The 13,079-nt window shown below is 33.7% G+C and overlaps 2 long non-coding RNA genes and 1 other non-coding gene across 3 annotated transcripts; 2 read left to right on the forward strand and 1 right to left on the reverse strand.

Moving 5' to 3' along the window:
* The first annotated feature begins 776 nt into the window (after positions 1-776).
* On the forward strand, positions 777-883 carry LOC141688342 (small nucleolar RNA R71). Its single transcript, XR_012561789.1, has one exon. It is a non-coding gene; the product is annotated as a small nucleolar RNA R71 (small nucleolar RNA).
* Positions 884-2,414: 1,531 nt separating this feature from the next.
* LOC141682695 (uncharacterized) lies at positions 2,415-4,817 on the reverse strand. Its single transcript, XR_012559918.1, has 2 exons — positions 4,651-4,817; positions 2,415-2,842 (listed from the first exon to the last, which is right to left on the reverse strand). It is a non-coding gene; the product is annotated as an uncharacterized LOC141682695 (long non-coding RNA).
* A 549-nt stretch (positions 4,818-5,366) lies between these two features.
* Positions 5,367-8,515, forward strand: LOC141686609 (uncharacterized). Its single transcript, XR_012560743.1, has 5 exons — positions 5,367-5,708; positions 6,885-7,075; positions 7,169-7,208; positions 7,331-7,472; positions 8,286-8,515. It is a non-coding gene; the product is annotated as an uncharacterized LOC141686609 (long non-coding RNA).
* Positions 8,516-13,079: the final 4,564 nt, after the last annotated feature.

The following is a 13,079-nucleotide window of genomic DNA, read 5'->3' on the forward strand; positions in this document are numbered from 1 at the left end:
ATTCCTCCGTGAGAGCAACAGTCTCTAAACCATCAAGCTTCACTTTCCGCGAGAGAATACCTTTCATAAACTTTGCGTAACTAGGCATCTGCTCAAGAGCCACAGAAAGGTATGTTGATATGAATTTTCTTGAACACCTCCAGAAACTTCTCAAATTGCTTATCCATCTTTTTCTTCTGCATCCGCTTAGGAAAAGGCGGTGGAGGATAGATCTGTTTCTCCTTTATATTACCCTCAGGTGGAGTGTGCTCAACAGTAGTCTTCCTTGGTTCCACTTCTGCTTCCTGCTGCTCTACTTCTTCTTCAGCCCCAGCTTCTTCATTCAAAACTTGAGTTTGTTCGGGATTCGCAACCTTTCCAGACCTCAAAGTGATTGCCTTCACCTTCTCATTAGCTTCCCTCTTTCCCGGCACTTCAGCGTCACTAGATAATGTACCAGGTTGATGATTTAGCAAGACATTGGCAATTTGTCCAATTTGATTTTCCAAGGTCTTGATAGAAACAGTTTATAATCATCCAATCCATCGATTTAATTAACTCCATAATTAGCGAAAGTGTCCACCTTCATCGTCAAAGCCTTAAGTTGGGCAGCTATAGCAGTTGTTGCATCCAACTCCAGAATTCCTGCTACTTTTCCCTGAGTCAGTCTCTAAGAAGGATTCTGGTATTAACTGTAACTTTTAGCCCACAAGACTCCTCCTGCTGCTGTATCGAGCATGGGTCTAGAAGTAGCACCCAATCCATTGTAGAAACAGTTTATAATCATCCAATCAGGCATGCCATGGTGTGGGAACTTCCTTAGCATCTCCTTATATCGATCCCAAGCCTCACACAGAGATTCTCCAGCTTGCTGAGTAAACTGAGTAAGAGCATTTCTGATTACAGCAGTCTTCGCCAAAGGAAAGAATTTAGTGAGAAAAATTTGAGCAAGATCCTCTCATGTGGTGATAGACCCTGGTGGTAGAGAATGTAACCAGCACTTCGCTTTATCCCTCAGAGAGAATGGGAATAGTCGCAGCTTGATAGCATCTTCAGTCACACTATTGAACTTGAAAGTGTCACAGATCTCGATGAAATCCCTGATGTACATGTTGGGGTTTTCAGTAGGAGAACCCCCAAAATGAACTGAGTTCTGTATCATCTGAATCGTGCTTGACTTGATCTCAAAAGCGTTAGCCGATATGGCTGGCCTGATAATGCTTGACTGAATATCATTGATCTTAGGCTGAGAGTAGTTCATAAAAGCCTTAGAATTTTTTGCTTGATCTCCCATCACTACTAAAACTGGTTCCTCAATCTTCTCTTCTTCTTCTATCTTCTCTTCGTCCTCAACAACATCCCTTCGAACCACTACAACTTCTTCCTCGACTTTGTCCAGAGTTCTCTTATGAGACCGCGAACGCGTATGCATACACGCTCGCTAGAGTACCTGAATTAAGATAAGAAAACAGATAAGTAACAATGTTCGAGTCAATGAACTTTAACGATCACTGATGACAAACACATAAACAAAAAATTAACAATATAGTCCCCGGCAGCGGCACCAAAAAACTTGTTAGTCGCTAAACACGCGCTAATAATACACGCAAGTATACGTGTTCGCAAGTAATATAGAATTATTTCTAGTTCGTTCCCACAGAGACTGACTTTGGTTAACTAATTAATTTATGTACTTATGCACCGACGATATGATTATTATCCAATACTAAGACTAAAACGATTTGGGTTTTTGATTATTACTAAGAATTAAACTAACAATTATAACTAAGAGAATAAGAATGGTTGAATTAATATATATAACAAACATGGAATTCTAACTTCATTAAATACTTCATTCAATAGCCTTTTTGTTCTTAACCTTAGCATGTAATGGTGATGACACTAATCAGATAACATGAAACTGATAAACGCCAACTTTCATTGCACGAATACCATACTACCAGACATCCATAAAATAGATAGAAGCTGAATAGACACCAATTATATTGAGACCCTATATGTCTATAGAATTTGACAACATAATGGTTTAAAGCACAAGTTATCTATCATGATTATATAGGGCAAGTAAGATGGTTAAAATTACCTACGAATCATGCATAACAATAACACATGAACCTATGCTAGCATGGCAAGTTTTAAATCCTTAAATTCACTTTCGCTTCATTAAGAATTAACACACTATCTTATAAGTTCGCGACGCTCAAAAGACGAATAAGCGCAACTAATACTAGGTTATCATATAATCACCACACACTAAGGTATCGAAACAAATTAACTAAAGAAATCCATAAATAAATCCGCTAGAACCCCACGATAACGATTAGCCTATAATCAGACTCATCATCAATGTGGGTTCTGATGAAAGCATGGTATGATAAACGTAGTCTTTATACTGAATAGATAATAAAACCAAGTACGAAATAAGAGTAAGGTTCACGATTAAGAAAACTAGCATCCAAGTTACAAATTAGAACAAAGATTCACAAGTAAAAACAAGATCTTCTTCAGCTTCATTGAATCATGCTAACACAGTCTTCTTACGGCTCTCCTTATGGTCTGGTGTATCCGTCTTTCTAGAAAACATCCTTTATTTTAGTATATATAGCAGCCCATGCAAGATAGAAGTCCTCCAATTATAAATCAATTAGAATCAGGATTCTGGAATCCCGACCCGGCGCGGCCGCATGCTTCATCAGCGCGGGCGCGCTGGCTCTTTGATAAATGGGCGCGACCACACGCTAAACCAGCACGGGCACGCCGTGCTTCTGGAAAAACTTTTGAATTTCTTTAATTCCTGCTGCAATCGAGTTGGCTTCTGAAGCTTTATTCCTCTGACATCATCCTAACATCATATTAGCACCAAAACAATGTTAATTCACCTGATTCTTAGAATAATGCCTGAAATGTAAAAACACTAGAAAATACATAAAAACACCAACAACTTGAGCACATTTATACCAATTCGAAGCTTTACGGAGCGTAATAAAGTGTCATAAATGCCACTCATCAGGCACGTTCATATTCACGCCCATATCCACTTTCACGTCCAAATGGCTTATTTGGCACATATGCATTACTAGTCACATTATTCACTTCGGGGAATGGTGGTTGAGCCAGTTGGGCATGCTTGATGATTTTTCAATAAGGGTTCAGTATTTTGTTCAACAAGAAGCAAAACTGAAATAAGCTTAGAATATTTTGTGAATCCACATTCACGATATTGCTGCTGCAAGAGCATATTATTGGCATGGAATGTGAAATATATTTTATCCAACATATCATTATCGGTGATATTCTCGCCACATAATTTCAGTTGAGATGTAATTTTAAACATTGCAGAATTTTACTCGCTCATACTTTTATAATCTTGCAAGTGCAAGTGGAGCCATTCATAACGAGCCTTAGGGAGTATCACCATTTTCCGGTGGTCATACCTCTCTTTTAGATCTTTTCAAAGAGTTGATGGATCTTTAATTGTCAAATATTTGGTTTTTAAACCTTCTTCATGATGACGGAGGAGAAATATCATGCCTTTTATCTTATCTTGCTCAGAGGCCTTATTTCCCTCTTTTCTTGTGTCACCGAGGCCCATAGCACTTAAATGAATTTCCGCATCCAAAATTCATGCCAAATAATTTTTTCTGGTGACATCAAGTGCGTTGAACTCAAGTTTTATAAGATTTGACATTGCAATTACTAAAATAAATAATGTAAAAAATTAGTTTAAGAGCAAATATATGTGATAAAAATTCAATAAATTTAATTACACATGTCATAAAAAAAGGTCTATAATATAAAAGTGAAATATCATGGTTACGATCAATGACTTGATTTATTGCAGTAAAAACATAAACAAATTATAGACTCAATGATTTAAGAGAGACGTGTATATGGACAATAATTAACTATGGGGTAACGGAAAATAATTAATTAAGGAACATGCGATTAATTGGTGGATAGCGTGAAAAGCAAATAAAACATTTATACTAATGCTACTGACTATCACTTACAAAATTGACTTATAGTCTAGAAAACTTATTATTTTATTATGGTATCACTATATCCCTCTTATATCCATATTAGAGGGGAGCAATGGATATAATATTACTCGATTATTTCATAACAAATATTTTATCAGAAACACGAAAGTCACCTAATATATAATTGCTACGTGAAAGAAAATTTATTTTCAAAATTCTTACCTTTTTTTATTAGAAACACAAAAGTCACCTAATACAAAATTATCACAAATATTATTGATACTAATTTTGTCACATATTAATATATGTAATAAAGATGTCAAAAACAACACTTCAAGTTTATCACTAATAGTTATCAACTAATCTAGACAAAGGAAAAGTATGCAATTGTAAATATTCATGTTCACAAAAATTAAGTCACGTATTTAAATAAAATTAAATTAAAATAGAAAGGAATTTATTAGGTCGTATAATTCCTAATCACATATTCACATGCAAAAATAAACAAAACAACAGTGACCATCGTTTAATAATCAAGAGTGTTAAATTTTTTTTAGAGAGATTGTAGTCAGAAGGAAAAATTTTAAGAGATTGCATGGTACACTATCATTAATAAATATAAAAATTATATATTATGGAGACAAATTAAAGTATATATTTTTATCCATACCTGATGTACCTATATTTCATTACCGCCTTGATCCCAAGACAACTTTACTAATACCTTAAATCTTTACACCTCCTTGATACTTCTTAAAAATATTGAGTCTTCTCGTGCGGATAACGTGTTGCAAAAATAAATATATATTAGACTATATAGAGAGCATATAGAAAAGAGTGAAAATAATGATTTTACTATTTTATTGTATATGTTACAAGCTCAAATATGAGGTTTATTTATAGGCTTACAAGAAATGAGATACATGAACTTGTAGAATTAAGAGTCTTGAATTTGAAAGGCCAAAAGTCTAAGTTACGAGAAGATGAAAAACTAAAGGTTGGTATTTAGAATATTTTAGGGTCATCCACTAATATACATATCAGAAAAGTGATATTTTCACGAGTTGGAGCAACTTATTTGTGCATGCCTTTTTTTGTTCATGCCTCGGTGAATAGTTTAAACATAATGAAAAAATATTTGCTACGTGACATAATTGAAATGCAACTAAACTTTAAACTTAATTTTATGCAATATATTAAGTGAATAATCTGTTTAGAAAGTAAACATAATTAATTCAATAAATATAAATAACCATGTAAATAGGCTCTTGCTCAAATGAGAATCCCTAGTAATGTGAGATATGAGATCTAATCTCAACCATACAAGTTTTATACCCATTTTGAATCATAGCCATCCATTTAATATTTTAATTTTTTCTAAAATATCAGTTCACTCATGTTCATCCAACTCCTCACCCCTCCGTCTCCGTCAGCCCTTCCCCCCTCTCTCTCATTTTCTTTTTTCATATACATACAGTTTATACGCAGACTACTTTCATCATTTCCTGCCCCCTCATATCCTGTACAATCACCGCCTAACCGTCATTTCGTTCATGCCACCGTCGTTAAAAAATTAATTATTTCGTTATCAATTAATATTCTGATTAGTTCTCTCATGTATCAGTCAATCTCTATCTTAATCGGCCTGCATGTCATCGATTTTCCGACGAATGAGCCGAATTTTGAACCTTGATGCTCAGATTCTAGATTTATGCGGTTTAAAATCAGGTAGCATATTATTAATTTGTGTGCATTTTTCAGTAATTTTGGTTTGTGAATGGTGATTCTTTTAATATTTAGGGTATATAGATGATGGTGGTGGTAATGAAGGTGATGTGGTGGTTATAGTTAAAATCTGGTGATTTTCGTAATGATAATGATGGTCTGAGTTAATAAACAAGCTGGTGGCTGGATCTGGTGGACAAAAATAGTGGTTAGGTGCGGTGATTTTCGATTACCATCAATGATTTTTCGTTTTCTTGTGATAATTTTTTATTTTCCGATGGTAATTTTAGATATGACTGTGATAATTTTATGTTTATCGGTGGTGATTTTTTGGTGGTGGCTGGAGATGGTGGTGGCCGGAAATGGTGGTTGGTGGAGGTTGGAGGTGGCAGGTGGTGGAGTTAGAAAGAAGATGGTGATAAAATAATTTAATATTTAAAAACTAATGTATGGTGAGAGATTATTATAGAGAATAAAAATGAGTGACTAGGATTGGGTCTCATATCTCACAATTATGGTGGTTCTCATTTGAGCGCGACCCCGTGTAAATATGTTATTTTTAGAGATTCTTTTTCGAAGTGGAAGAATTCTTCTTGTGAAAATTTATCTAATATTCTATCCGTCCCAAGTCGGGACTCAATACTATTATATTCGGGCCAAGGTAGCATCAAATTATTTTAGTTTTTTTGAAATCAAATTCCCTTCCATTAATTAAAGGAATAATCATATGTAATAGACTCCAGGTAGGCGAAATAATAATATTTATTAGTTCTTAGAGATACTAGTTATTCTATGAGTTACCTTATTAACTTGTATAAGAACTTATTAAACTTTGAAGTAGGCCTGTCAAAAAAATTCGAAAAATCCGATATCCGTTCGAAAAATCCGTATCCGTATTCGAGAAAAAGCGGATATTAACCGTATCCGAAATAAAATGGATATTATCCGTATCTGAATCCGAATATTTAGGATACGGATACGAATATGGGCACATCCGTATCCGAAAATATTCAAATCCGAAAATAAATAAATAATATATTTAATTTTATATATTATATTTAAAATAATTAAATTATCATATTTATATAAAATAAAGTAAGTTGAGTTGTTGGGGTGTCTAATTAAATTAAACTTCATAATAGATAGTAACTTATAATATTTTATTTTATACTTAATTAGTCAAAACTCAAAAGGCTCAAAACCCTTAGCCGTTCACTCGTTCCATATTCAACTTCATCGCCGCCCAACTCATCTTTGCCGCCTTCATTACTCTCTCAAGTCTCATCGCACTGTTTCATCTGGATTTTGTCATTACTCTCTCAACTTCACTGTTTATATGGTCTCTTAAAAAAGCATAATTCACTAAAGAGGTTTGTTTGTCCAGTTTATTCCCTAAACCCGATTTATTTAATGATATGAAGATTGTTAATTTAATATAATTTCGAATCTTTGATTGTTTGCAGATTTAAGTTTTGTGCTTAGGGTTTCTCTCAATGGAACAAGGTAGAATTGTTAATTTATTTTGTTACCTTTTCTGAATTTTAAACTTTTATTATACTTTTAATTAGTTTATCTGCTCATGTGTTTGTGTTTATACATGTATGTATGTCTGTTTAAAATTACAGGTCATGCCTCAAGTTCAACTCCAAGTGTATCATCAAGTTCAGTTGGCATGGTATCATCCAAATGTGTCGCAAGTGTTTCTAAGGGCAGTGATTTGGATTGCATAATTGTTACACAAGAAGATAATTTAGTTGCCAAAAATGGGTATGACAGTAGCTTTGCGTTCAATTTATAGTTGTCACTGACAGTATTAAATGGGTATGACAGCAGGATGAAAAGAGTGTACGTTTAATCAAATAACAGAAGATTTTAGATAAGCAAAAGGCATTTATTCAGAAGCTCGTGTAGTTCTGTTACTCCTTTATTTAGCATAAAAATGGTTCTGTTTCTCCCTTGGCCAAATCTACATCCTTACACAAGTTACATTAGTGACTTAGTATACAATTATGTCCTTAGAACTTAGATTGTCTTAGAGAAAGCTAAATTTTTAGTTTTAACCAAAATAATTGGGGAATGGCAACTTACATTTACAGGATCTAGATAGCACATTGACTCTTTAAAAAGATGAGGTGGATAAGAAGACCAAACTGCACTTCTCATCACTGTACGCAGGTGCCATGACATACTTTGAATGATTTATTTAGCATTCCCATTTGGTCTAGGTGTGCTTAAGAGTTCCCCCCACTCAGATTAGTTATTTAAGTAAAATTGCAACTCCATATTCGGGAGGACTGGTTATAAAATTTTAGAAAATAAAGGTGTGCTCCAGAGGTGGCAAAGGTGGTCCTAGACTCGTAGTGCAAGAAGTGGTCTATAGTTTGATTTTCATGGCCTACTCCCCTTATTCTTAAAATGGAATATACTTAAAATTATGTCAACCACCAATACAAAGAACTACTGGTTGTTTGATGTTACTAAATTGTAAACACAAACATTTGCACACACAGATGTCAGCAAGCCCTGTATCCTCTTGTTAGTATTGATGTTACTAACAAAATTGCGGTATCTGTTTCTCAGGTTATGGATCTTCTCTGCATTATAAAGGCAAGCCGGGAGATGGAGCTTTCAGTCGTTCTTTATGATTAATGATGTCATTTTGTTTTTTAATACATTTGCTTGTTTAATAGAATAAGTGACTTGTACTCTAATTTTTGTGAGAGTGCTTGGGGTTTGTTTAAGAATGTCTCGGAGTACATTTTATCACATTTATTTTATTTATTTTATTTAAATTTGTAAATTTTATAAAATTTGTTTATTTTAAAAAAAACGGATTCGGATTCGGATATTATCCGTATCCGGATAATATCCGCCGGATACGGATACATATTTGTTTTTCCCGGATATTTCCACATTCAGATGCGAATTCGGATACGGTTTCTGAATTCCGGATTCGGATCCGGATATAGCAGTATTCGTATCCTAAATATCCGTTTGACACCTCTACTTTGAAGTAACTCTGTTGTCAAATAAAGGATCCGATGAACCCCAATCAAATTTGTTCCCAGCTTTAGTCGTATAGGGGGTGTTTGAATCAGAGCATTCACCCCAGTCAACAAATGATTAATTATTCATTTATCCTGCAATCATCTATTATGTTTGATATAATATACTGCAGAAGCGTCGGCGCATCTAACAAATTTAATATTGCGGGCTGAAAAAATGGTGCCATGATCAAACAGTTTTTAAATTAAAGACCAAGCAAATATTATAGGCAAAAAATGTGTTCTATATAGCTGCAAATATTTATATATTTGTTATAAGTTGATTTCCATGTAGTCAAAAGAATAAATAGTAAAGCTAGATTCATTGGAGTATAATTTATATTGCATTTAATGAACATATTGCTTGTATTGGCTATAAATAGCCTCATTTGTTAAAGATGAAAACGCACCAAACAGCTTGCTTCTTTCTCTCTAGTCAGCTCTCTTCATCCCTCTTTCTGCTCTATTTAATTTTTATAGAGGTCTGATATAATACTGTTATAGCTTTCATGATACTAATATTATTAGGATTAGACCAACTTCGTACAACCAACATTCTCCGCTACAACTAGTACTTGGTCAAGTTCCTAATATTTCTCACTTCAAATTTTCGAAAGTGTTGTATATGTGCCGATTGCTCCGCCACAAAGATCGAAGATTGGAGCTCAAAGAAGAGTAGGTATCTACGTTGGTTTTGATTCCACATCTATAATTAGATATCTGGTGTCTCTAACCAGAGAATTATTTACCGCAAGATATGCAGATTGTCATTTTGACGAGTCTATGTTTCCTCCCTTAGGGGAAGACAAACATTCAAATAAAGTTAATCCTGACATAACATGAAATGCATTAGGATTATATTTTCTAGATCCACGTACCGCTCAATGCGAACTTGAAGTTAAAAGAATTATTCATATGCAAAATATCGCAAACCAAATGCCTGACACATTTAGAAATTCTAGAAATATAACTAAACTTCATATACCTGCATCAGATACTCCAACTAGAATAGATTTCCAATTCAAAAATCAGATATAAAATAATTGGTTACAGAATCAAAGCCACGCTTGAAGCTTGGTAGACCGGTCAGTGCAAAAGATATTTCACCACGAAAAAGAAAAGAAAAAAATTTCCCCAGAAGTGGCACATGCTCCAGAAGAAGCAAATACCCCTGAAGTGGTATTATCTCTTGAAGAGATTCCTGTCCCTGAAGATACGGATTTAAACAATAATGAAATTTCAATAAATTATGTGCATGATATGAAATTATGGGATCAAAATAAATCCATAATCGATGATGTATTTGTGTATTCCGTAGCATTGGATGTAGACATAAATTCTGATCCTGAACCACAAAGTGTGAATGAATGTCGTCAAAGAAAATACTGGTCAAAATGGAAAGACACAATCCAAACAAAATTAAATTCAATGCGTAAAAGAGAAGTATTTGGACCTGTTGTCCAAACACCAATTGGTGTGAACCCCGTTGGGAATAAATGGATATTTATAAGAAAACGAAATGATCAAAATGAAATTATGAGATATAAATCCCGACTTGTAGCACAGGGGTTTTCTCAAAGGCCTGGTATTGATTATCAAGAACATACTCGCCAGTAATGGATGGAATTACTTTCGTTTTATATTAGGTATGACATCTAAAGAAAACTTGGAAACACGTCTTATGGACGTCGTTACTGCATAACTGTATGGTTCACTTGATAGTGAAATTTTTATGAAAATCCAAGAAGGGTTAAAAATGGATGAGTTCAAGAAACCTCGTCATATATATTTCATTAAACTTCAACGATCATTGTATGGACTGAAACAATATGATCGTATGTGGTATAACAGACTAAGTCATTATTTACAAAAGAATGGGTATATTAGTAACCAAATTTCTCCATGTGTTTTTATCAAAAAATCACAATCTAGTTCTGTGATTATTGCTGTATATGTGGATGATTTAAATCTTGTAGGAACAAGTTACGGAGGTTAATGATGCTATCATATACCTAAAGACAAAGTTTGAAGTAAAAGATCTTGAAAGGACAAAATATTGTCTTGGGATACAAATCGAGCATTTGTCAACATGAATTTTTCTCCACCAATCCACATATACAGAAAAGATTTTGAACAGATTTTACATGGCTAAATCTCATCCATTGACTATTCCAATGATGGTTAGATCTTTAGAGCCTAATAAAGATCCATTTCGACCACAAGAAGATGATGAAGAGGTTCTTGGTCCTGAAATCCCATATCTAGGTGTAATTGTTGTACTTATGTATCTTGCAAATAATATAAGGCCGGATATTGCATTTGCTGTGAATTTATTGGCTAGATTTAGCTATGCTCCGATGGACAAACATTGGAATGGGATCAAGCATATATTTCGTTGTCTTCGTAGAATAATTGATTTGGGCTATTCTTCCCAAAAAACTCAACATCTCAGTTGATCGGATATGCAGACACTGGATATTTGTCATATTCTCATTTTGACAAATCACAAACTGGATAAGTATTTACATATTGCAGTGCAGCCATTTCCTGAAAATTTACGAAGCAAACTATGGTGACAACCTCAACAAATCACTCGAAACTCATTGCAATTCATGAAACCAGTAGAGAATGTATTTGTTTGCGGTCTATCATCAAGAATATTCAAGAATCATGTGGATTACCGGACATCACAAGAAGTCCTACTGTCATGTTTGAAGACAACACTGCATGCATTGATCAAACTTAAGGAAGGATATATCAAAGGAGACATGACGAAACATATTTCACCAAAATTCTTTTACACTCACGAGCTTCAAAAGAATGGAGAAACTGATATACAACAAACACGATCATGTGATAACCTTGCGGATTTATTCACGAAATCATTACCGAATTCTATATTTGGGAAGTTACGACATAACATTGGAATGCGTCGACTCAAGAATTTGTTACAACAAAATTGCGGAGAATGATTAGTTTTTCCAAGGGGAGATTGTACTCTTTTTCATTCGTCAAAGTTTTTATCTCACTGGATTTTTCTTTGAAAAGGTTTTAACGAAGCAATTTATGATCTACACTATCATGACAATCAAAGAGAAGTGTTATAAGTTGATTGCCATGTAGTCAAAAGTTAAATAATAAGGCTATATTAATAGGAGTAAAATTTTACATTGCATTTATTGAACATGTTGTTTGTATTGGCTATAAATATCCTCATTCGTTAGAGATGAAAATGCACCAAGCAGCTTGCTTCTTTCTCTCTAGTCAGCTCTCTTTATCTCTCTTTCTGCTCTATTTACTTTTTACAGAGGTTCGATATAATACTGTTATATAGCTAGTATTTTACAACAATATTCCGTTTTTAGCGGGTTATTTCTTGGGCATTTTAGTGTTTAATATAGCTGCAAATCATGATTAAGAATCGCTTGAATTAAATATGAATCATGTAATATATTCTATTTTTGGGGTATTATTTCTTGGAATTTGTAGTGTTTGATATAGCTGTAAATCATGATTAAGGAATCGCTTGAATAAAATATGAATCCGGTTAATTAAAATTACAGAGATTTCAATGCATGATAACTTTAGTAAGATTGGATCCATTATTCAAATTAGCACCTGCACCCGAAGATTCGATTTGTCGACTCAGAATTTTGGCGAAATCCAGATGACTTCCGAACAGTTGGGTCAGAAGAGAAATTACAGTGCGTGTTTGGGTTACCATATCTGTTACTTGTAGATAAGCCCAATTATAGAATGGACATATGTTTGTGTTAAAAGCGACATGGACTCATGGACAACTTATTTGATGTTCAACTTATGTTATCGTGTTCCGGCGGCCAGGGTAGATTAACGCCATCTCCGACCCTATTACATTATTTACATATAATTTCTATGTTAAGATAGTATAAAAGTTTTATTATATTTAAAATTTAAATCAAACTCATCAATACTAAATTTTACATCATTTTTTTGGATAGTACTAAATACAGTAAAAATTTATTCCGTACAGTAATCAGAAATTTGAGATTTTATACATATTAAATGCTGAGTTTGAACTTTACACGTGTTAAATGTAATTTAATGTTAATATTGATTAGTTGTGATAAATATGGTACACACGTTTCAATAAAGGGGCTTTTTCTAGTATTATACGCATTTTAAATTTCTCTCACAAGTTGCATTATATTTTTTTCCAATTTAGATATACATAATCCCATATTAAAATATTAACTTAAAACTATACGCCTACATCTTTACACTATATAAAAACTTAAAAGTTCATGGAAAGTTATCAAAACTCACAAGCATTACTCGTATAATGAATCTA

The sequence above is a fragment of the Apium graveolens genome, chromosome 9 (assembly GCF_009905375.1).
Source record: "Apium graveolens cultivar Ventura chromosome 9, ASM990537v1, whole genome shotgun sequence".
In the NCBI taxonomy this organism is placed as follows: domain Eukaryota; kingdom Viridiplantae; phylum Streptophyta; class Magnoliopsida; order Apiales; family Apiaceae; genus Apium; species Apium graveolens.